Source organism: Equus quagga, chromosome 11, assembly GCF_021613505.1.
Source record: "Equus quagga isolate Etosha38 chromosome 11, UCLA_HA_Equagga_1.0, whole genome shotgun sequence".
Taxonomy (NCBI): domain Eukaryota; kingdom Metazoa; phylum Chordata; class Mammalia; order Perissodactyla; family Equidae; genus Equus; species Equus quagga.
The window spans coordinates 5783607-5807171 of record NC_060277.1 but is presented as its reverse complement, the minus strand read 5'-3'; the positions used below and the strand labels follow the sequence as shown (position 1 = coordinate 5807171).

At 38.0% G+C, this 23565-nt stretch overlaps 1 protein-coding gene across 2 annotated transcripts in view; it reads left to right on the top strand.

The window, feature by feature from the left end:
* LOC124247438 (ectonucleotide pyrophosphatase/phosphodiesterase family member 1) overlaps positions 1-23565 on the top strand; it is a 194605-nt gene that overhangs the window by 135466 nt on the left and 35574 nt on the right. For both annotated transcript variants that reach the window (XR_006890727.1, XR_006890728.1), the window contains exon 27: positions 21326-21423. The gene's annotated coding sequence lies outside the window, so the exon portion shown is untranslated. The remainder of the gene's footprint in view (positions 1-21325; positions 21424-23565) is intronic.

Genomic DNA, 23565 nt, shown 5'->3' with positions numbered 1-23565 from the left:
TTGTGAGTATTATTAGAATGAGAGGAAACCGTGAAAACTGTGGGTTCTTGGTGCACCTCTTTGACAAATATTTACTGAGTGCCAACAAAAACAGTGTTTACCGCATGAGCAGAAAGTGAAAAGACACAGTCCTTGTCTCCTCGGAATTTATTGTTTCTGGTTTGTATTGTTTACATCAGAGCCTTATAAGTAAATGTAAAATTATAGCTGTGCTGGGTGCTTTGACAGAGAGTGCATAATAGCATAAGTATAACTATTAGGGGGAGCTGATCAATCAAGGGGGTCAAGAAGGGTCTTTCTGAGGAAGTGATGGCTGAGCTGAGGGCAAGGGCAGCTGTGAACCAGGTGAAAAGAGACCAGCGGTGGGGAGATGAAGCAACGCAGTTCAGTTCAGGCCGTCGAATGTTTATAGAATGCCTACCATATTCCAGACACTACGCTTAGAGGCTGGGAAATGAAAAATGAATGAGAAGCGGTCTTTGCCCCAGTCAATAACTCACTCTAAGGGTTTTGTTGTCATGTAATTTATAAGTTAGGAGAGCCACTCTGTCCATCTTTGTTTTGCTTCTGTGCAGTTTGAGTTTTCTTTGTGTCAGGATTACCTCAGCCAGGCAAGTCCTCCTCAAGAAATCAAACACAGTCTTTTTGTCATGGAGTCAAAGTTTAACAATGAATACACGTAGTCTGCTAGATTAAAGTCCAGTAATGCCATTCCAGCCTCTACCAGCAACTGAATGTGGTCCCACAGTGGAGTTCCTGCCTGTTGCAGAGCCCGCCAACCCCGTGGCTCCAGGAAGGAAGCCTGGCTGCCACCAAACAAACGACCCATTATTACTTTATCTCTCCCTTTTTTTAACGATTAACTAAAATGACTACATTATTAACTCAGCCATAAAAACGAATAATAAACATACTGTATGTGCACTTACCGAATCTGCTTTCATGTTAAGTGTTACTCAGACCTGGAGTATAAACTTCTGAAGACACTCAACACATATGTGAAGTATCAAGGGCATAAACAGAGGGCAGATGCAGGAGGTGTGGCACAGTAGAGATTGCCAGAACCACAGGCACAGAACAGAACAACAAAAGAGCACACAGCACTGCTGGATTTTTCCTCTAGACTACAGGGCAGGTCCTCAACCACTGCAGCCACCAAAAGACATTCTAGGTCTATGATCCTTACTCCCTACAAAGGTCTAAGCCTTCTCCTCATCTTTCTGCCTGTGATTTCTGGCATAGCTCCCTATTTTAGAACGAACTGACTTCGCCCTGCTTGGCTTCTTGCCCTGATCTTGATGGAGAACTTGCCCCAGGGCTGGTTCTGAGCAAGGCATCCTCTGTCCTTCAGTTTGACCTTGGTGGCTCACTACACCACCAAGCCCGAAACCCCCAGGACACCGCCCTGACCAGCAGACTTCTTGGCCCGCTCCTTTTGCTGGGACCGACTGACTTCCACAACAGGGTGGATGAGGAGGCTGGTGACACAGAGATCTGCATCTCAGCTCTGCTGTTTTGTTTCATTGCTTTCTTGCTTTTCATTCTTCTTTGCAGGGACTCACAAACTTACTTTATAGGTTAGTGTCAATATTTTATATGATTAATGCTCTTTCATCCTGGCTGCAAATCCTAAATGTTTTCTTTTTCTCCTGTTCTATTATTATAATTTTTTTGTACTTCATCTTTTGGGGGTTAATTTATTAGGGGGCAAGTAGTATTTCCAGGTTATAGAAGAGGACGCTTAGATATCGCATCACTGACTTGTCCACCTTCAAACCCTGCTGTCGATAATGGAGCAATCAAGTCCAAAAGAGCAACAGCTCCCAAATTTGCTTTCTTGAGTATGCACAATCAACACTGTACAGATCCAACAAATATAGTAACTAAGTGGTTGAATATGCGTGTTTTGAATTGTCAGTTAAGAAGTTTTAATTTTCAAGAATGTAAGAAATTAAGCTAGGGACAACAGTGTTAAGCGGTCTTTTGGAAAATGCAAAATATGCCTCTACATTCACGATCCGTAAAACTTGCAGTTTGCTTTTGAAAATTCAGCATGTGTTCTGTCTTTAACAATTCCACCCTCTCCCTGTAAAGAGTTATTATCAACTCTGTGGATACGAGCTGTGATTATAACATTATCAGACTCTTTGTCTAGCAAGTTGTTTGTGCTATCTCATTTCCAGATTATTCTGTAAAAAGGAATTTATGTGAGTACCAATTTACCCATTGAATAAGTGTTTCTGCTTGATTTTTTTTCTGGAAATATTATTAACAATACACTTCAGTAATGACCTAGCCAACATGTTCTTGTGTTATTTTGGAGCGAGTTGCTAGTGACTCATAACACATTGGGCATCCAAACTATGGTTAACTGGTGGTCAAGCTAGGAAATTCTGTTCCCATTAACTCTCCCTTTCTTAGCCCAGAACACCTCTCCACTCAACTTCTTGTCTTTTGATTCGTCACACTCATAGTCTCTGCTTGGTGTTTTCAGACCGAAAGTAGAAGCAATGACATACCATAATAAGTATTGTTCCTATTGAACTTCCAGCTTAGCTAAAAACAGGAAATACAGTCCGTTTCGTGGAAAAGCCTGCTTTTGTGATGCTTCCAACCCAAAAGGTTTGGATCAACTGTGGCTGAGTGTCTGAACTTTTGGCTTCTTTCTTACAGTAAACTTTCTAACTTCAGAATTTTAGCACTATGTCTACTTATAGGGTGATGCCTTCCATATTTAGATTATGCTGACACATGAATCAGTTTACTTTTAAACCATTTTCATTTAATATTTGGATGTACTTGTTACTAAAAAAGGTACATATGAACATTGCATGAATCATGAGATTGAAAGCACAATAGTGAACAGAGCCACAGTTTTAATAGTTTCAAGAATTTACTTATTGGATAGTTTCTTTAAAACAGGTCTATTATTATAAGGCTTCACTCACTAAGTGAATATTTGGTGCAGAAATTTACCATGTAAAATAAATCCAGAAGCAAAAATTCTGGGTTAGGTAAAATAGTCTGACAACTCTTTTGGTAGAGAATACCAGGCCCTACCAGAAATAAATCTAAATCATTTTGCAGTCTAATAATCAATCGATTGTTAGTAATCTTAGGAGGCAGAGAGAGTTTGAAGTTGGAACTTCATGTAGACTATATCTTTTTTTTTTAAGATCCATCAAATTGGATAGATTAGTGAAAGAAGCCACCTAAGATTTCATTTATGTGATTCCAGGAAAATAGCCTGTGCTTGGGTAAATCGTCGTGTTAATTTCTAGCATCAGTGAGGAGCCTCGTCTTTCTTGGTCTCTTCGATATTTCATGACTGTGTAGATTGGCCATAATGAATTGGATGGATTGCATTGTTTCATACATTCTCTTCTGATTTAGTCATCTAATGTGATCCTACTAACCGTTTATCATGGTTTTCAAGTGTGATAACTGGCAACAGGAACTATAATTCCAGATTGAGTTGTTAAATGAATATATTTCACTTGCCTTCATTAAGGTATGACTTGCTACATTTCTTTTGTTCGCCTTTGATTTTGTATTAAAGGTCAATCATCTCAAGGGAGCAAGATGAAAAAAAGAACGTCAAGGAACATGGAGTGTAGAGACAAGAGAAGCATGTTCAAAGGAATCAGATCCCTTCAGCTTTAAGCCTTATTGAGAAATGGAATTAACTCAATATTTGTTGAAGTTCTGAAAAGATTGAATAGTTCCTTTTATTCTATGTCTTTTTGCTTCCATTTAGCTGGAATTTGCTGGACAGAATTAGAAATGACTGTTCTTTCATTTTTTTTCAATGGTTTAGACTAAAAGCAAAGTGCCAGAGTTCTTAAAAGTAATCTCTTTTTATTAGAATCCAAACCTTTATGTAGACTCAGAAGTGGAGACATCATCTATATTTTTTAAGAGTTTATAAAACTGTAGGAGTTTGATCAAACTGTAAGAGTTTATCTAGGATTACCAAACTTTTAAAATTTTGCTCATGGTTAGTTGACAATATAACCGTCCATTCAAAGTCACCCCCATCCCACTTCTTCCAAAGCAAGAAAAACAAAGTAAAAGACAGCTAATACCTGTTAAAATGCTACATAAGCCAAACATTTTTGTATTGTGTCTGTATCACATGATATCCATTTTCCTTCTTCATTCCTGGAATAATATCACTCACAATTTAAGATCTTACATTTCAGATTTTTAAACTGTAGCTGAATAATCTGGATGAGTTAGAAAATCCTAATAGTGAATTTATAAAGAAAATGTTGACAGAGCTTGGATTCTTATAGTGCTGGTGGGTACCATGATTATAATAATGGTTTCCTTTCAAACTCTTCCATTAAATGTTCCAAACAGTGGAATTTGTAGTTTTTCCTTTGGTCCAGAGATCAAAAACATGAACAATTTTACATTTCTAAGGTTGGACAGCATCTGTGTTTCCACAATTTCTGTGGGAAAGCAATCCACCCTTTCTCAGTTTTATTAAAAACCACCATCTTGGCTCCAGTATGTGCCATTACAAGCACTTTCATTCTGTCTCTCATATCTCCTTTTAGGAAGTAGGAGTCTGCTTGTTGCTTTTTTTCTTTTTTCTTACTGACTTTCACTACATACTGTAAGTGAAAAGTGGTTTAAAAAACTGAAGATAGGATAACATAGTAGTTAAAAGAGTAAATCTGAGAGGCAGATTGTTTGAGGTCAAATCCTTGCTGTACCATTTAGTAACTGTGTGACTTAGGCAAGTTATGTAAGCTTAGTAGCTTAGTAGCCCCATCTGTAAAGTGTATATATTAATAGTGTCTGCCTTGTAGGGCTTTTGTGAGATTTAAATGAGGTAGTAAATGTAAAATGACCGGCTCATGGTAAATTCTCAACAGTTGGTGACATCATCAGATGTTTTATTTATTTTTAACAGACAACCTAGAAATGTTTTCTGGTAGCAATTACTCTTTTACTAAGATAATTTTATTTTGTAGTAAGCGTGTTTTAGTGTTTCTATTTTAGAATAAAATGAATTAAACCTGATTCATTCATTGGACAACTCTTTATTGAGCGCCTACTGTATGCCTGTTGACTAACACAGCCCCTTCCCTCCAGGAGCTCACGGTGTAGGTGCAATATTTATGTGATGAGAATCATCCTGATGTTAGAAAGAAAGACATTTTAAAGGTTGAGCTGGATGAGAATGGAATTCTGCTCTTTGTATTTTAGAATCTTGTTTTAGAATGCAACATATCAGCTTTGTCTATCATTAATGAGGATGACAAAGTTTAAGTTCCAGGGAAAGGTACATTATAATTTAAATAACCCGGGACTTCCCAAGACTTCCCATGTTTATAACTGTTGTATTCCTTTAGGAAGTAAGTTTTGCTCACAAATAATCTCTGCTCCTCCCCGCCGTGTCTACCAAAGTAAAGCCTGAAGGGAATTCTTGTCTGTAATTCAACCATGTATATTTTGAGAGAGCTTTTGAATTTCTTTTAAAAAAAACAACAACAATATTTTTAATGGCAAAGAACAATGTGTTTTAGGATTTGGTGCTATTTAGATATTTTTTTCTCATAATAAGAAAAGTTGAGGCCTTAAAAAGAGTGACCTCGTGAGCTGAGTCCCACCTGAATCACTTTTTATTTGTTTTTTTCTTATTTATTCAGAGCTTAATTCTGCTAGTGACTTGAGTTGACTTACAAAGAAAACAAACACAAGAAGGCAGTGGTAAAATACAGCTAAGAATACAGAATTACATTCTTAGTCTGAGGTATCTAAGAGAAGAAATTCAAGAAAAGAGGTAAAATTATACAAATATGCAGGTAATAAAATTTATATAGCTGCTATTGCCCTGCTTCAAGTTCTGCATTTAATTTGCTGGGTCAAATTTGAATTGAATTGCCCTGATTTCCTGAGAATAATTGTCATTCTGCAGTATTTTTAATCAAATAATGCAACAAACATTTCTGGAATACCCATTAAGTTGGTCTTTACCCTATACATATCAACCATTTATGTTAGAACATCTCTATCCTTAGTTCTCAACTCTATGATTGGGTATATCAACTTAACAACAAATATTTTTCTATGTCTACTATATTCAAGGCAATGAAGATGGGAAGTGGGTTGGACTTTTTCTATTTCACCATAACTTATGTTTGCTGTAGGTTTTTTCTGTTGTTTTGCTTTGTTTTTGCAGCTATCTTTGATCAGATTAACGAAGTTCCCCTGTATTCTTAATCTGTTAAGAGTTTTTTCTACTATGAATGAATGTTGAGTTCTATCAAGTGACTGTTTTTTCTGGATCTTTTGAGATAACCATATGAGTTTTCTTTTGTTTTTTTCCTATAAACTTGTTGAATTTTATTAATAGATTCAAATATTAAATCATCTGTGCAAGTCTGTAGGGAACCCATCTTGGTTGTGGTGTTTTATCCTTTTTATCTATCACTGGATTTGATTGGCTAATATTTTGTATGTGATTTTTACATCTATCTTCATGGGAGAGATTGGCTTGTTCGCGTTGTGTTTCTTTCTTACAAAATTCTTGCCAGATCTTGATATCAACATGCTGCCTTCATAAAATGAGATTGGAAATATTTCCTTGTTTCTTTTCTCTGGAAGACTTTGTGTAAGATTGATGTTATTTCTTCCTGAAAGGTTTCAAGGAATCTCTGATGAAACCTGGACCTGAAGTTTTCTTCCTGGGAAAGAAATTACAATTTCTTTCATAGATACAGTACTACTTAGATTTTTTATTTTTTCTTGTGTCAATTTTCCTTCCTTTCTTCAGCAGTTGTATTTTTATAACTTTAGTAAGTACATTGTACAACTTCCTTTAAGAAATAAATAGTATCTATGTTATTCTGTGGCTTGCTTTATTCTTTAGTAATATATCTTGGAGGTTTTTTCCTATATCAGTAGCTATAGGGCTTCCTCATTCTTTTAATGGCTGCATAATATTCCACAGTAGGAAATCACCATCTTTTATTTAATGGATATCTTATTGAGGAATGTTTAGATTGTTTTCAAATTTTGACTGTTATACAATAATGTAAGAAACATTACTGCACATATATTAGAATATATGCATAGAAGTATTTCTGTTTCATTTTACTTTTACTTTTTATTCCTTAGTAGTAACTAGATTTAGCATTGACAGTAGAAAATAGATTGTTGCTTATTTTCATCTTAACATGCTATGAGGCAGACTTAGAATTATCTTCTATTTTCTGAATGATGCTTTTTGCATTATATTAGTGTCTCGGTTATAACCTTGCAAATTCTGCCTTCATTACTTATTACTGCTCAGGTTTGATTTATTGTAATACCCTTTGATTAATTGTCACTTCATTTGCATATACTTTTTCAATAGAGGGAAATCTACATAGGGACAAATTTTGTCTTGTCATCCTTAAAAATGAAGCAGCCAGTTGTTTTACCAGCAAAATGAGCTTATTCCCAAAGGGCAGAGGAATTGTAGTTTGGGACAAGCAAACTGTGGCAAACCATAGGCTAGTCTGAAGAAACAAGTGGAAGGTTAGCCTTCATTCGGTTTTAGGAGGAAACTGAGGAAAGTTGTTTTGAACAGAAGTTCAGTGGAGAAGAATGAGACTTTGAGGTTGTGGCGGTTTCTCATTGGCTACAAGCAGTGGTTAACGCTTTGTTGCTGGGGCACGAGGGATCTTCCACCTCTTTCTTAAAAACGGGAGATGAAATTCCTATGTGAAAAATGTCCTCCTTTGTCGAAATGATTCTTGTCTTCCTTCTTCCTGCTGGTTACGTGGGCTGTCATGGGTGGTGCGTGCATGAGGGCTCCCCCTTCAGGGATTCCCGACTCCATTTTAAATGAGGTTTCCTTTCTTTCTTTTCATAGCCTCTTTGGTTCAGTGCTTTATACCTGGTGGTTAGTGTAGACTCTGACACATAGGTACTCAAAACAAATGAGTTATTCATGGGGAGACACCGTGCGAGATAATGGTCTCCAAACAGTAACTACAGGCTGAGGGACATTGACTCATTTACTGATGAATGATTTTAGGAGTCACGGTACCCAGTGAAGCGTTAGACATTTAAGATGCAAAGATGAATGAGATACCCAGCCTCTGTCTCACAGACTGGAGAGAGCTGATGCATTAACAGGGCAACTAGAATACAATATCCTAAGTGTTGTGATGACACTGAGAAGCATAGAATGAACAAGGAGAATGCCTTGGACAGATGTGGAAGGCTTGTGGAGGAGAGGATGCTTGAACTGGTTCTTAAAACATGACTTTTCCCACAGAGAGAATAAAAGGAGTAGCTCACACAGAGTTCTGGCGACGTGCGATGTAGTAAGAAAAGGAGAGAAGTTCAGAGTCACTTGACATGTAGGAAGCAGTGATGGGGCCAGTGGTTGAGGGGGTGTAAGGATGTGGCAATGAATAAGATGAGATGGTATAGCAAGGCGTGGGTCAGATTGTGCAAGCTCCTCGGTTCTGTAGGAGGAAGTCTAGACTTCATCTTGTAGTCAGCAAAGACTCGCTACAGATTTTAAAGGAGCAGAGTGTATCGGAAAACCTGATAAAACAATGGCTTAAACAAACTCAGGTTTGTTTTTCATCAAGAAATTTGAAGGCAAGTAGTTGCTGGTGTTGGTTCAATGTCTTAAGGATGTGAGGGGCAAGGTGTTTGTGATTCTCTTCATGTTTTCCTCATGGCTGGGCGGTGGCTGCTGCTGCTCAAGTCAGCATGTTCGAGTCCCAGGTTGGAAAGGGGAGGAAGCATCCCAGAGCAATTAATGGAATCTTTCTCAAGAATGCAAAACTTTCTAAAGATTGAAGTTTCTATCTTTTTGGCCACAGCTGTGTTTCATGGCACTCACCTTACTGCAGGGAAGGCTGAAAAATGCTGTCTGGACACATTTATGTTCCAAAAACAACCGAGTTTCTATTAGGAACGGAGAGGGAGAATGGATTGGATAGGCAATTCTCTGCGTCTACCACAGTTGTGACATTAGATATGATTCTTAGGGAACACCTGTGGGCGATAGAAAAGGTGATTTGGGTGACCAATGTATCCTCCGCAGTCTAGTGGCCACAATGTCTAGGGATTATAGACACTGACTGATGAAAAATATGAAGGTGATGTTAGTGATAATTTATCATTCAGTGATATCACTGGGATTTTTTTTCTATTTGAATAAAGTTACAAAGAAATAATTAACTACAATATGTACGTAATAACTGACTAAGAACCATATCTTGACAATGTTAATTCATTTCATTTCATTCATTGATTTCATTTCACTGATTTCTTTCATCAAATGTCTATCGGGCACCTCCACGTGCCAGACACTGTGCTGGGCTCTAGGGATGGAGGAGGGAAAAAGGTAGACGAGTCCCTGTTTTCATGGACCACAGGGTCTAGTCAGGGAAACAGGAGAACAAGATCGTTACAGATTATACCATGGGAGACTAGGAGGAAACAGAGTGATGTGACAGAGTGACTAGGGTGTGAGGGGCCAGGTGCTATTTCAGGTAAGGTGGTTAGGCCAGAAAAGGCCTCTCCACAGAGGTAACCTTTGAGTTGAAGGATAAGAATGAGCTAGGTGTGAAAAAGTCACCTAGGTATGGGGTGTTGGAGTGGGGCCAGGAGAGCAAGTGCAGAGACCCAGAGGCAGGAAAAGGCTAGAAATGGGGCCTTGAGGCTGGTGTGGGTGCACCATGGGGGTGCAGGGGGTGCCTGTGGTGAAGGAGGTGGGCCCTTTCCATTCAGGGCCCGATGGGCCATCGTACAGGAGCCAGGTGAATGCCTTAAGCTGTGAAGGTGGTGGTCTGATTTATGTTGACAAAAGTCCCTGTGACTGTCATCTGAGAAGGATTAGAGAGAAAAGGGGATGAAGGGGACCAGTTAGGAGGCTAATGCTCTGGCCAGGAGAGAGATGATGGTGATTTGGCTGAGGAGGGTTTCAGACGACACGGAGAACAACTGGAGACACACAGTGGAGTGAGAACGGACGCGACTTGCTGGCAGATTACGTGTGGAAATTAGGAAAAGGCTAGTTTCTAAGTATTTTAAAAACTTTTTGTTTTGTGTTACCTGCAAACTATCATGGCCACATCTTAACTGGGTACTTCCAATTCTTCTTAATCAACCCTCATACATTAAAAGGTTAATATCTACTGGTATAACTCCAGTTTTTAAAATCTTTTTTTTATTTGGAAAAAGAGGCAACAGCAAAGGATTTTTAACAGAACAATAATTCCAGTTTAGTACTCGCCCTTGAAGATCTTGCATGTGTCCTTCGTCCTAAGGGAAATTCCTGCTTTTCTGTCTTTCCCAGTTCACAAAAACAAGTATCCATAAAAGGATATAATAATTGATTTTTTTTTTTTTTTTTAGTTAGAAGAGAGAGCAAAAGAAAATAGCAACATCTCTCTAGGCTTTCCTTATTATTCTAAGTAGTTCTGTGGAATTTAATAACCTGAAGGAAAGCAAAAGATTTTTCTGTAACGTTATTTGAAGTAAACTTAGTCTACACCCAGGGAGCCCCTCAATATAATGTGCACGTAGATCATGTGAGTGTCTTGTGGGAATGAAGGTCTGGCTCAGTAAGTCGGGGCGGGCCTGGGACTCTGCATTTCTGCCAGGCTCCCAGCTGGTTAGCAGACCATGCTTGAACAGGAAGGATCTCAACTTTACTCCACATAGTCATCTTCTCTGCTCTTAATCGCTGATACTTTTATTTCTCAGTGTTCCAGTATCATCGGATTGGAGAAACTGACCCATTAGAACTTCAAACATACTTGATGAATAGAAGAAACAAATAAGGAATTTTATTCTCCTGGAAGTCTCTTCTAGATTTACAATTCACTTTCTGTCCTTGGTCTAAGAAACCCTGGCACATTGATTGTTGTCTGGAATGTTCTTTACCCTAATGACTAAGAATCTAATTACATTCCACGTTGTGACTAATTCTCAGCTGCTTTCAGGATGAACTCTATAACATCACTACAAAAAGGCTCTGTGGCCTTTTTGGGAAACCTACAGTAGGATCCCAAATAGCTTTTTTTCAACATGTGATGTTTCAGAAGACCACAGAATTTTAGGGTATCTTTTCGAGTTAACACTAATCATATATGGTTTTCTTCCGAAAACATTTCTTTCAAAATGACCCACATTTTGAAAAGAAAAAAAGCGTATATCAATTTAGGCAAGATATTGGAGAAGGAGAGGATTTGACTCAGAAACCTTATCTGGGCATGATAAATTTCAGTATTTTTTGTCTCAACAATACTTATTTGGTATATACTGTCAAACTAGTTGTAAACCAAAGGGGAGGGTCCATTCTGCATCTTCTACGTGTAAGTAATAAGTGTAAGTACTAAGTTGCAAGTGCAAGATGTTTCACATAAAATTGAAGTTAAAATTATTTCATCAAAAAATGTGTTTTATACAAATTACCAGTTTATGAATACTCAGAATATCATTTTTAATGCAAATATGACTTCTGAAGACTTATTACTCCAAAAAATATACTAATTCTAAAATACAGCTGATTACTTAATTATTTAAATACCATCCAAGTTGGGATTTACAAAAAATATATTTAGCTGAGTAGTATTTACTCAGCTGAAAACACGGCTGCAAGAGATTTTTCTTGCTAGTGTTCATCTTTTTTTAAGCTCTCCTCATTTTCTGCTTCTTCTACATTTTAATATACTGTTTTATACATACAAAAGGTTATATATAAATATAAATAATTTATGAAGCCTATTTTAACAAGAATACCTGTAAACCAATCACCTCCTTTAATATCAATACCTTTTTATTCTTTACTTGTCCACCTCCTATTTCCTCCCCAGAGATAATATCTATGCTTAATTTTTCATGAATCGTTCTCTTAAAAAAATAGTTTTACCACATAGCCATATGAATTGAAGTAAGATATTATTTAGTTCCTTGTTTTTTGAGCTTTATAAAAGCTTTATAAAGGTGGTTTTGTATTATATATATATAGTCTTTTTCTACTTGATATTGTTTCTAAGATAATACATATTAATTATTATTGTAAATGGAGATTTGGTTTCCTAGATTTTTTTGTTATTATGAAATGTGTTCTTCTGAACATTCCAGAACTTTTCTCTTGATGCACAAATGAAGAGATTTTCTAGGTTGCATATCTTTTGGAATAGAATTGCTAGGTCGTAGCAAATGATTAACTTCTCAAGATAATATCAAGTTATTTTTCAATGCACAATTTGATATTTCCACAAGCAGACAAATTCCCATTGCTCTATATCTTGGTTTTGTTAGTTGTCTTAATTTTTGTTAAAAATATGCATATTATTATCTTAATTTGAAGTTACTTGACTATTGCTGAAATTAATAATTTTTTTATATAATTATTCATCATTTATGTTTTCCCCTCTATGAAATGTTTGTTTATTCTTTTGCCCGTTTTTCTATTGAGTTATTTGTTTGTTCTTATATGTTTCATTTTTCACTTAAGGAATTTACTATTTACTGATTTTTCTTTTTCTAATTCTTTCTAAACAAGGAATACAACTAATCCTATATTAGGTATGGGTTCTCCTTCTAGTAATGGCAGAGTAGCTCAGATCAGATCAGCTATCCCAATGATAACAATAATACACACACACAATATACTCAGAATTACACAATATACACATAAATTTATACACACACAGACACATACACATATGTTGTGTGTGTATAATTTTATATATGTGTATATAAGAACTATCAGAAGCTACTGGAGGACAAACAAAGGTGAGCAGAAACTGGAGAAGCATCGATACTTGGAAGAAGAGATTAGCACTCTGGTGAATTTTCCATATTTAATGCCTTTTACCTGAGGGCAGTCTTCAGTCAGCGCTGTATTCAGGGTTACCATTGTGTCTGGATACTGAGGGTGAACATCCCAGGAAGGAGAGAGACACAGAGGGGGAGCCCCAAATTCTGCATGTTCACTCTATCCCAATACCTGGTTGACCTCTGAAGGATGCATGTGTGGTGGAGGGAAGCCACCTAAGGCTGAAAGGACTGAATAGAGATTTCAGCTGCTGACCACCACAGGACAAACTGTTTAGAGTTTGAGTTTGTGAAGGTATTTTCCTGCTGAAACAAACAAAACATCAATACTTTTCAGAGAAATGGAACATTTCTCTGTGAGATTCAGAATGCAAAACAAAGTGACTGAATATACGAAGAAAACAAGGAAGTGATAGCTATCCTCCTGAGGAAAGGTTATCAGTAGAGACTTACTTCAAGAAATTGGATTTGGCAGACAAGATTTTAAAGCAGTTGTTACAACTCTATAAAAAGGTAAAGAAAAATATGATCACAATAAGTCAGCAGAGGGAATTCCAACAGAGAAATACAAACTCTGAATAAACAACCAAGTGGAAATTATAGAACTGAAAAAATGCAATGTTCTGAAAGGAGAAAAAAATCACTGGATGAGCTTAAGAGCAGATTGAAGATGGCAGAAGGAAGAGCCAATGAACTGGAAGAGAGATAACTGCAATTATTCAATCTCAATAACAAAGAGAAAAAGGTTTAAAGTAAAAGTGAACAGAGACTTGTAGGATAATAGCAGAAGATCTTATGTGAATATAAGTGGAGTCTGAAAAGGAGATAGAAAACAAATGCCAGAAAAAGATCTGAGGAAATAATGACCTAAAACTTCCCAAATTTGATAAAAGATATGTTTGGTATTGTTAGTAAATTCTGCCAGTTCCACTGCCAGAAATCTCTGTGAAGCCAGCCTCTCTTTTCCACCCTCCAACTGCCATTCATTTGGACTATTGCATCAACCTCCTAGCTTGTCACCTGGAGACTTGTTTCTCCTAGTGTTAGTCTATCCTCCACATTGTTAGCAGAGTTACCTATCTAAAATCAATCTTTTTCAAAACCAAAGATGACAATAACATTACAAATAAGACAAAATCTTAAACTCCTTAGCACGGCCTTCAACTATGACCCAATCTACACCTCCTGCCTCAGATCTCTAGGACATCCCCCACACACTATGCTTCTGTCACCCGGAGCCTCTCACCCCTCCCTGACAGATCCAATCCTTTCATACCTCCATGCCCGCTCATAGTGGTGCCCTGGTGCCCTTAACATCCTTTCTGTCTTCTCCTAGGAGACTCCTACCATGTCTACATAGGAAACTTCTGACATTTGACTATTTCTAACCACAGAAATGGCAGTTTCTTATGGTTCAACACATACACAGATACTTGCCCCCCCCCCGCAACGCGCACACACGCATGCACACATGCTTATATGTGTGAATAAATTAAGGCAGTTGGAATTTTATATTCCACCTGCATCTATTATCATTAATCAGGAAATGATATGAAATGATATGAAGATATCATCTGCCCCAACCCACCATCTTCAGGCATGAGACATATTTTTATGTTACAGATGAGGCTCAGAGAAATTATTTGCTCAAAGTTTACAGAGCTATTAAGTGGTGGATCATGCTGATAAATGTTAAATCCAGAGTTTAAAGAAGTACATACAGATGTGTATATAGTCATTTCATTAATATATAAACATTTTAAGTAAGTACCTGTTGTCTATTCAAACAGTGACAATAAGTGACCCATACCCCACTATTTCTTTCTAATTTAAATAATTTTTCTCAAAATACTATTATGAAAATTTTCAAACATACAAGAAAGTTGAAAGAATTGTACAGTGAAAATACACATACTCACTAATTTTAATGAATAAAGCTATGAAAAATTAATATATCCATCTTATCTGTAGATCCCTGAGCTAGAAGATGTGGTAATCTACTTTAAGGGGAGGACTGGGAAGTGCAGGAAAAGCACACGACTAAAATAAAATCACTAATACTTTACAGCTGTATACGAATGCTGGGCTGTGTTAGAGTGATTCATTTGTAATATTTTTATTTCGGTTTTTTTTGGTCAATTGGGGACTTTCTGTAAACTAATACAAATATAGATTTTATCATCTTTTTTTTAACTTTGCATTTGGATTCAAGAGATGAGCAAATTTTTAGCCACTTCTGTTCTAAATTAGTGCTGGTCATAGCTTTGGTGCTTTAATTTTTGTGTGGGATACAGATCAAGTCAACAGTTTCTCAGCTCAGTAATCCTGGGAGCTGATTGTGATTCCCATTCATTTAATGGCAAGATCCATAACTGCAGAATGACTCACTGGGTCTCCCTTTTCATTTCCCTGTAAGGGTAGCCCTTTGGGCCTATGATCATCTCCCAAATATGTGTTGAACCATGTAACGAGCACCATACTGGAGATATAGAAATAAATCAGACAGAGGCTCAGTATCCATGGAGCTTAGCGTTTAGTAAGGGAAACAGACTTGAAACAAACCATTTTTACAAGTTAATAAACAAAGAATTTACTACAATTGTGATAAAAGCCATCAGGTGTCATTAGCTGTCATCCTGGGTCAAGGTAGACAGAAGCACCTCCTAAGAAAGCAGCTAAAGTCTATGCCTGGGATACACTCACCCATATGTCTAACATGTTGAGATCTGATTCTGAGCTGATAATGAAAGAAACGATAGTAAAACCTTACTTAATTTTTTAGTTTAGAGAAAAATGCAAAGTTTTTGTTGCTCTTTTTCAGATTAAAGAAAAGAATAAAGTAGAAATCTGCACACATTTCTATTTAGTCACAGGCCTTTAATGGTCCTAACACTCCTTCTGGGGCATTTGTTTTGCTGTCTCAGGACGAATAGCTTAACCACAACCACATGCCCTCTTGTAGGTGAGCATCGTAAGGTGTGCAGAGCCCTCACATGTACGCACCTGCATAAGCTTTTGAGAACTGTTCAGCTGAGCGTGAGCAATGAGAGGTGGTCTGGGAGTGACCCTCCTGGGGGAACTTAGGTAAAAAGGGCTGGAAAGCAGGATGGGGCTGTCCTGAAGACTTTCGTCACTTCAGGTGGGTCATTGCTTTTAATTGTGGTTTCTTCCTTCTTGAGATTGGACCCGTGGGAAGTTGGTAGTGGGGAGGTCAGGAGTACTGGGTGATTGGAGGCTGGTTTTTCCAGACCCTTGTGAAGCTCTGTGTCCCCACCTCCTGGAGCACTGGATACTCATGCCTCTGTAAGCCCTTAGTTGAGATATTAGGTCACTGCATCAGAGACAGCCAAGGAATGGTGAGAGACACAGCATTTTCTTTTCAGTGATCAACAAGTCAACTGTTTTGGGTGAATTGTGTTCCCCAAAAAGATATGTTGAAGTCCCAATCCCTGGAACCTTGAATATGACCTTATTTGGAAACAAAGACTTTGCAGATGTAATTAAGATGAGGTCACACTGGGTAAGTGTGGACCTTAATATGGTGACTGGTATCCTTATAAGAAAAGGGAAATTTGGACACCGACACACACGGGAGAGAAGGCCATGTGAAGGCAGAGGCAGAGATGGCAGCGGTGCATCTACAGGCCAAGGAGCAGCAAGGATTGCCAGCAATCACCAAAGCTAGAAGAGGCTAGGAAGGATTCTTTCCCTAAAGCCTTGAGAGAGAGCGTGGCCCTGCCAATACCCTGATTTCGGGCTTCTAGACTCCAGAACTGGGAGAGAATAAATTTCTGTTGTTTCAACCCACCTAGTTTGTTATGACAGTCCTAGGAAAGTAACATGCCAACCACTAGAAAAAGAATCATTCAACTCTTCAGATGCAGACAGGAAATCTTTCTGCTCCTAGATCCCCCCAGATCTCAGCAGGAGCTCTTTGCCAGCCTCTAGCACGGGTAGCCTTTCAATCTTCTAAATAGTCCTTCCTGTGCAAGTGCTCCAGAACAAATTAGGCATCTCGTGGGACACACTCAGGCAGTCTCCAGCCTGCCTTGAGGGTATCCACAGGTCTCCTGAGGTGAAGTCTTCAGGCGCTGCAAGGTCCAGGTCTTCACCCAGCATCCCCGCTGGCGACGTGTGTTCCAGCCTGCCGCAGGCCAGAATGCAGGGCTGACCTCAGAGAGCCTCATGTGCGCTTCCTGCTCCATAGCCTGCCCTCTGCAGCCAGGCCATCATCCTTCCAGATTATAAGAGGAAATTACTGACCAGGAAGGGAGAAAGTATTTCAGAGTAGTGTAATGTTGCACGTCGATATATATATTTTATATATATATATATATACACACACACTTATATGCATATTTGTATGTATGTATATAAACACATATATGCATGCATGTATGTAAACATATATATGTATAATTTACTCCCCTGTTCAAATACTTTTACTGGCTTTCTATTATTTGGTGAATAAAATCTAAAATAAGCTCTTGGCCTAGCGTTCAAGACCAGCCGCTTTATTGCCTGACAAGTCCCTGTGTGTATTCTGTAATCTAGCTGAACTCTCTTATCGAACCACTTCCCATCTTTCAAAACCCAGATCAAATGTTAACCCCACAAGAAAGCAGTCGTTTCTCATTTCCACACCCTATTTTGAGCGACCATAATACCTTTTGACCTCTCTAATCATGTGACTCATTGTATGTATTGTATGTTTTTGTAGATTTGTCTGACCACTTTTCCCTGGTAGGAAGAAAGCTTGTTGTTATTAAAAATAAAATTAATAGCAAATATATTTGTGAAAACCAAAAGCATAGAATTTTTGGAATGTTTCACTTGCAGAAGGGTCTTTGGTATCACTGTCTTCATTGAGGTAGCTACCACTTACTGGGAAGAATTGTTCTGTGCCAGGCAATGAGTTAAGCATTCTATATGAATTATTATAAACTCTTTCCACTAATGCATGTTGATTTCCTTATTCATCTTCGTGTCCAGCATAGCACATGGCTTGGTTGTGGATACTCAATAAATTTTTGCCAAAAGGTGAATCTAGAAGGCAAATGCATGTAGACGTGAGACTTTTTGAATCTCCTCTCTTGATCTCCATGGATGTATCGTCTTTAAGAAAATTGTATCTGAGTTGATCCATTAGGAAAACTGCTCCAATGTAAGTCTCTGTCTTGGAGTTTATTCTAAACTAAAGAAAGTATTTATACATGATGACGTGATAATGAAGAAGAATTCTGAATCATAATCCCTAAAGTGTTTCCTATCATGTATATCTACATGGCACATAAACATGAAATAAACTTTTATTTTAAATGATAGTCCTTATGACACATGCAGAAAAACGTACTGAAAGCAATATTCAAAATGCACAGTATGAACTGTCATGTGTTTAATTGCACCATTTTATGTGTTCATTTATGGAGAACTAATATATAAAGCTCTAAACCACAGCTATGAAGTTTTCTGTAATAATTGAAATTGTATGTTTAAACATGAGCATAAAGAACTAAGCTCTTATGCTTTTTAATAACTTTATTTTCCCATCATGTCCCAGCACCGTGAACTTGGTCACTGGTGACTGTACAGAGCTCCACACAGCTCACGAGAGGCCCCTGAAAACCAAGCCACCTCGTGGACTTGGCATTAAATTCAGGCGGCTTTGAAAACCAGTTCAGATCTTCTGTTTTTTTCTTTTTTACTTTGTATTTCTTTCCGTAAGAACGCCGAGTCTGACCTATTTTTAGGATTTGGCCCATGGAATTGAACTCCGTGGTTTTAGTTTCACTGTTGTTGTTTTTCTTCTTTTAGGTAAAAAAATAAAGCACAGAAGTCCTACCTGCCGTGACTAGAAAAGCATTAAAGCTTTCTTCTTTTAATTATACACCTAAAGGCGCGCTAGGGTAGACGTGTGCTGTGTGTTTCCTGGAAATCGCAGGGTTTTAGTTCCCCTTAACCTTTCTAACCTTTCCCTTTAAATAACCTGCTGACTTCTAATGGCCCTTGACAGAATGACGACATCAAAACACCTAAAATTAACCTACCTGAATATTAGTTTCCATTTCGTTTGTGGGGATTTTTCACCATCAAAACTTCTGTTTTTTTCCCGAGGTTATTCCCCATCCTACCTTTTGTCTATCTTACAAAGCCCTTCTCTCTTTGGCTGAAGAAGATTGACACAAACTTCTTTCCCACTCCAAGATCTTAGTGCAAACTAGAGGGAAATTACTGAACATTGAGATTGTCCTTCAGAATAGGATGACCCTTGTTCCCTTTTCACACTCTTCTGAGTTGCTTGTGAATTCTTATTAGGGTAGGTGTTAGAGGAAATAAATAAAACATGATTTATTATCAAATGCTTCTATTTCTAAAGTTACTGAATATTAAATATGTCGCCTTGAACTTGTTTTCAAGTCTGGCAGGGTTTGAATACTCCTATATGTTCCATTGCCTTAGATGGTTATAGGATTTCAGTTCTGGGAATTAGGATTACAAATGTAAGGAAAACATTAGAGGCAATTAAAATGTTTAACCACCAAAACTCTAGAAATTGGGGTAGATAGACCATCTCAATAGATGGAAGAACCACAAACTGACTACCAAAAAATAGCTACCATCACTTTTGTCCCAAAGTTTGTTTCAGAAGTTCAGTAGCATCCACTGAACTTTTCCCCTGACTATCTTCACACATCTTTTTTGTATTTGCGAGTCTGGCCAGGATTGGAACCAGAGGTGTGAGAGGATTACGAGAGTGACTGTTTTTGCAGTACTTTTGGCTGGAAGTAATAAGCAGGAAATTCTAAAATGTCTTGAGAAAGTTTGTCCTCAAGAAAATTCTGGCTTGAATTCTTTTTTTAAATTTGGGATTCAGACATTTAGGTTAATATTCAAATAAGGATTGTACTTACGTGGATAGCAACGATAATTGCAACTATCTAACACCTTACTGTCTACATGATCCTTTTTAAGATTTTTGTTATTCTTTCATATACTTTTTCCTCCCCTGGTGGCTACAAACACAGTATCAGCAGAAGAGTTTGGTGGTGTTACTTCCATTTTACAAATGGGGAAACTGAAACAGAATGTTCACAGCAAAGTTACTTTGTCGCTTTGCCTAGGCGGTACCTCTTACCTGGTAGGCACTCCTAAATACTCTTACATTTCTTCATCTAGTTGTAGATTAAGGTTATTCTGAGACGCAGAAGTGCTGAAGTCTGGTCCTTGTACCACTTGTGAGTACAAATGCAACTCCTCACTGTATGAATAACCTAAAACAAGGTGTATTAAATGCTTAACTATGCACGTTACTGTGCTCAGTATGTACTTTCCAAGAAACAAGATACTCAATACGTTGTTCTGCTGTTTCTGACTTTATAAGAAGTTATAATGTAATGTTGATTTGAAAGTATAGAACCAAGCAGACAAATCCAAATTCCTAGAAAAGTGATTTGTTTATGATCAAAATGAAGAAGGATTTGGATTTAGACATTTATAGGAGTGTTGTGGATGCCCACAGATATGGCAAACAAAAGTAAACAAAAATGACTGTGTTATTATTCACAGTTTAACTGAATAGAGCTCATTAGCTTAAAACTTGGTTTGTAAGAACTCTCTCACGTTTTTAATGTGTTTCGAAGATATTCTTACTAAGTCCTCGTGGTAATGCTGTGTTTGAATCAACCTCACAGTGCTTTCTAAATATTTGAATATCTTCCTTCATGAATATATGCATATACAATATAACCTTTTACTTACCTATTCTCTTACTTATTCTTAAAGCGTATCTATACAAGATCCACATGAAAATGCAGGTATTCGTACAGGTGTTTCATCTATACTGTAATGAACATGAGTGTGCTTCAGAACATCTGGGTGATTGTTGTTATGCTTGTTGGAATGAAGCCCAATGTAGAAAGCAGAGCTAAAAGTATAGAGAATGTACAAAACCATATAATTCAAGAAATGATGTCCCTGCTCTTCAGCCATAGCAATATACAAAGGTTATATTACTTATATACACTTTATTTTAAGGCTAGATAGGGAAGTTGTTAAATCCAGTATAGTAATCCTGATATAGAGAGGTGTAATTACATAGACTATTCAGTTTTCATGATCTATGTGTGGAAATTTCAAAGAGATTTCAGCTTACTAGCAGGAAGAAGCTTCAGATGAAAATAACTATTGGATGTTTGATTGGACCACCTTGGGAGGTGGTAAATTTCCTGTCAAGGAGATGGGCAAACAGATGTTATAGTGGAGATTCCAGCACTGGATTGGGTTTGAATAGGTTATCTTGGAAGTCCTCATGATCCGCTGCTAATGGAGGTATTGACTTCAAGAGAGAATCTGAGAATGTTACCACTAGAAAGAACTTCACAAATCATCTAGTCCACTCCTTCACTTTTCAGAGGAAGAAACTGAGCCCCAGGGAAGGCAAATGTTCCATCCAGGGTCAAACAGCTAAAATGTTTTAGGACATTTGACAGGAACCTATCTTTTTGGTTTTCTTTAGGACCTATTAAAATGTAACTGTATTCTTGGTGAACTGTCTGCCTGTGTAGTGAAGGGAAAATGGGACATCTACGGAATGCAGAAAGCCTTTTCTTTCAGGTTAGTAATCTTGCAGGTAAGACTTACAACCTGTTTTATACATGAATAAGAGAGTAATAATTTTAAGCTTCTTTTCATTTTTAAAAATTTATATCCTATAGCAATGGGAATGGGTTTCATAGGCTTTATAATGCAAGGATCTTCCAGTAGGAGCAAAGGGGAAAGTCCGCATTAGGTTGCAAATGAGAGGAAGAGTTCTAAATTCACTTCCCTTTGTTATCAGCCGTTCCTTGTGGGATATGAGGCAAGCTAGCAAGGCTGATATTCAGTTGGTAGGTACCAGAACAGCCATTTAGGTAGAGTACTAAGTCTTCTCATGCTGACTGGTGATTAGCCGTTCCTCTGAGCCTTCTGAATGCCAACCCTCCCCTACCCCTCCCGCTGTGCCGGCTGCCCCACCCCTCCACAGACACACATCCTGACACTGCGGCAGCTGAAAGGGTAACCGCCTCTCTTAGCTGATTGGACCCTGAGAATTAATTTCCAGCCAAAATGATGTGACTTTTGTTTAACAAAATTATCTTACACCACTCAAGGCAATCCCCAGAATCTATTCTTTCAAAGAGTCAGGTTATTTGGAAATGACCATAAGGTAGAGGGAAAATAATTTCTTAGTCATTTCTGCCATACAGTTTGGAGAACTCTTTATGAAGGCCTTTTCTTTTCTTTTTGTCTTTTTTGAGGAAGATCATCCCTGAGCTAATATTTGCTGCCGATCCTCCTCTGTTTTGCTGAGGAAGACTGGCCCTGAGCTAACATCCATGCCCATCTTCCTCCACTCTATATGTGGGATGCCTGCCACAGCATGGCTTGACAAGCAACGTATAGGTCCACACACAGGATCTGAACCGGCGAACCCCAGGCCGCTGAAGCAGAACATGCAAATTTAACCACCGTATCACTGGGCTGACCCCATGAAGGCCTTTTCTTAAGTTTTTAAAGCATCTCATTGTATTCAAAAAAATTTCCAGAGCATTCTTTAGATGAGTTCATAACCAGGTCATTCAGATAATGGAGGAGTTTTTTGTTTGTTTTTAATTTTTTGGTTGGTTGAAAGGAAAGATGAAATTGAAGGATTTTCCCTTAGAACCTTGAATATTACATACAAGAGGCACTGAAGTAATAAAAATGCTACCATTTGTGGAGTGCTCACTATGTGCCAAGCACTGTGCCGTGTCCTTTACATACATCGTCTCATTTAATTCTGATGACAACCCTATGAGATATGTCCTCTTGTCATTCCCATTTTAAGGCTGGGGAGGCTAGAGGTTCAGAGCAGTGAAGTGACTTGTATAAATAATATCATCAGCTCAGAAGCAGTGGAACAAGGATGCAGACCCCCATCTATGTAGTGCCATTGGGAGTTGTGAGGAATCAGAAGCTGGGCTGCATCTCTCTCTTACCAGAACACCTGGGCCTGGGTTCCTTCATACATCACAGTCTAACCAGGTCTTCCTGAGGCCCAGGTCCAGGACTTGGCGCTGTTCCCAGGATCCTCAGCCCTGTAAACTTGGCCTTGGTCCAAGAGACTCCCGGGTTGGAGTGTAGTTCAATAGACATGGAGCTAGGTAATACTTGTCTAGAAGCTTCGAAGCTGGAAGGTTCAGGAGCCGCGGAGCTGGACAATACCTGTATGATGTGGGCAAATCTCTACAACTCAGAATATCTTATTAATAGCTGGATATCTTACTAATAGCAGAATATCTTGTCAATCCCTTCATTTCTTCATAGCTGGTCCTACCTTACCTTCTTCATTAGCCCATCCCTTCTGTTCTCACCCCTTCATCATTCCATTTCCATCTCATCGACCTTCTCCTGCATCCACGTAAAATCCCAAATCACCTTTCTTGATCATTATAGGTACACATATTAGAATATTAAAAAACACTGTTTGAATTATGGAAGGGTTTGAAAGTTAAGTTCAGGAGTTGGAGTAGGCACCATATATCCTCCTTTTCTTCCTCCACAGGATTATCTCAGTGCTTTGGACATAATAGACATTCAAAAATTTATGTGAATGGATTTATTTTATAGTTTTAAGAGGAACTATGTCATGGTGTGGTAGTGATGTTCAGAGAAGTCTTTGGAAGATTTTTCTGATCAGTAAAGAAAGATTCAGAAATACTTGTTAGAGTCATTACT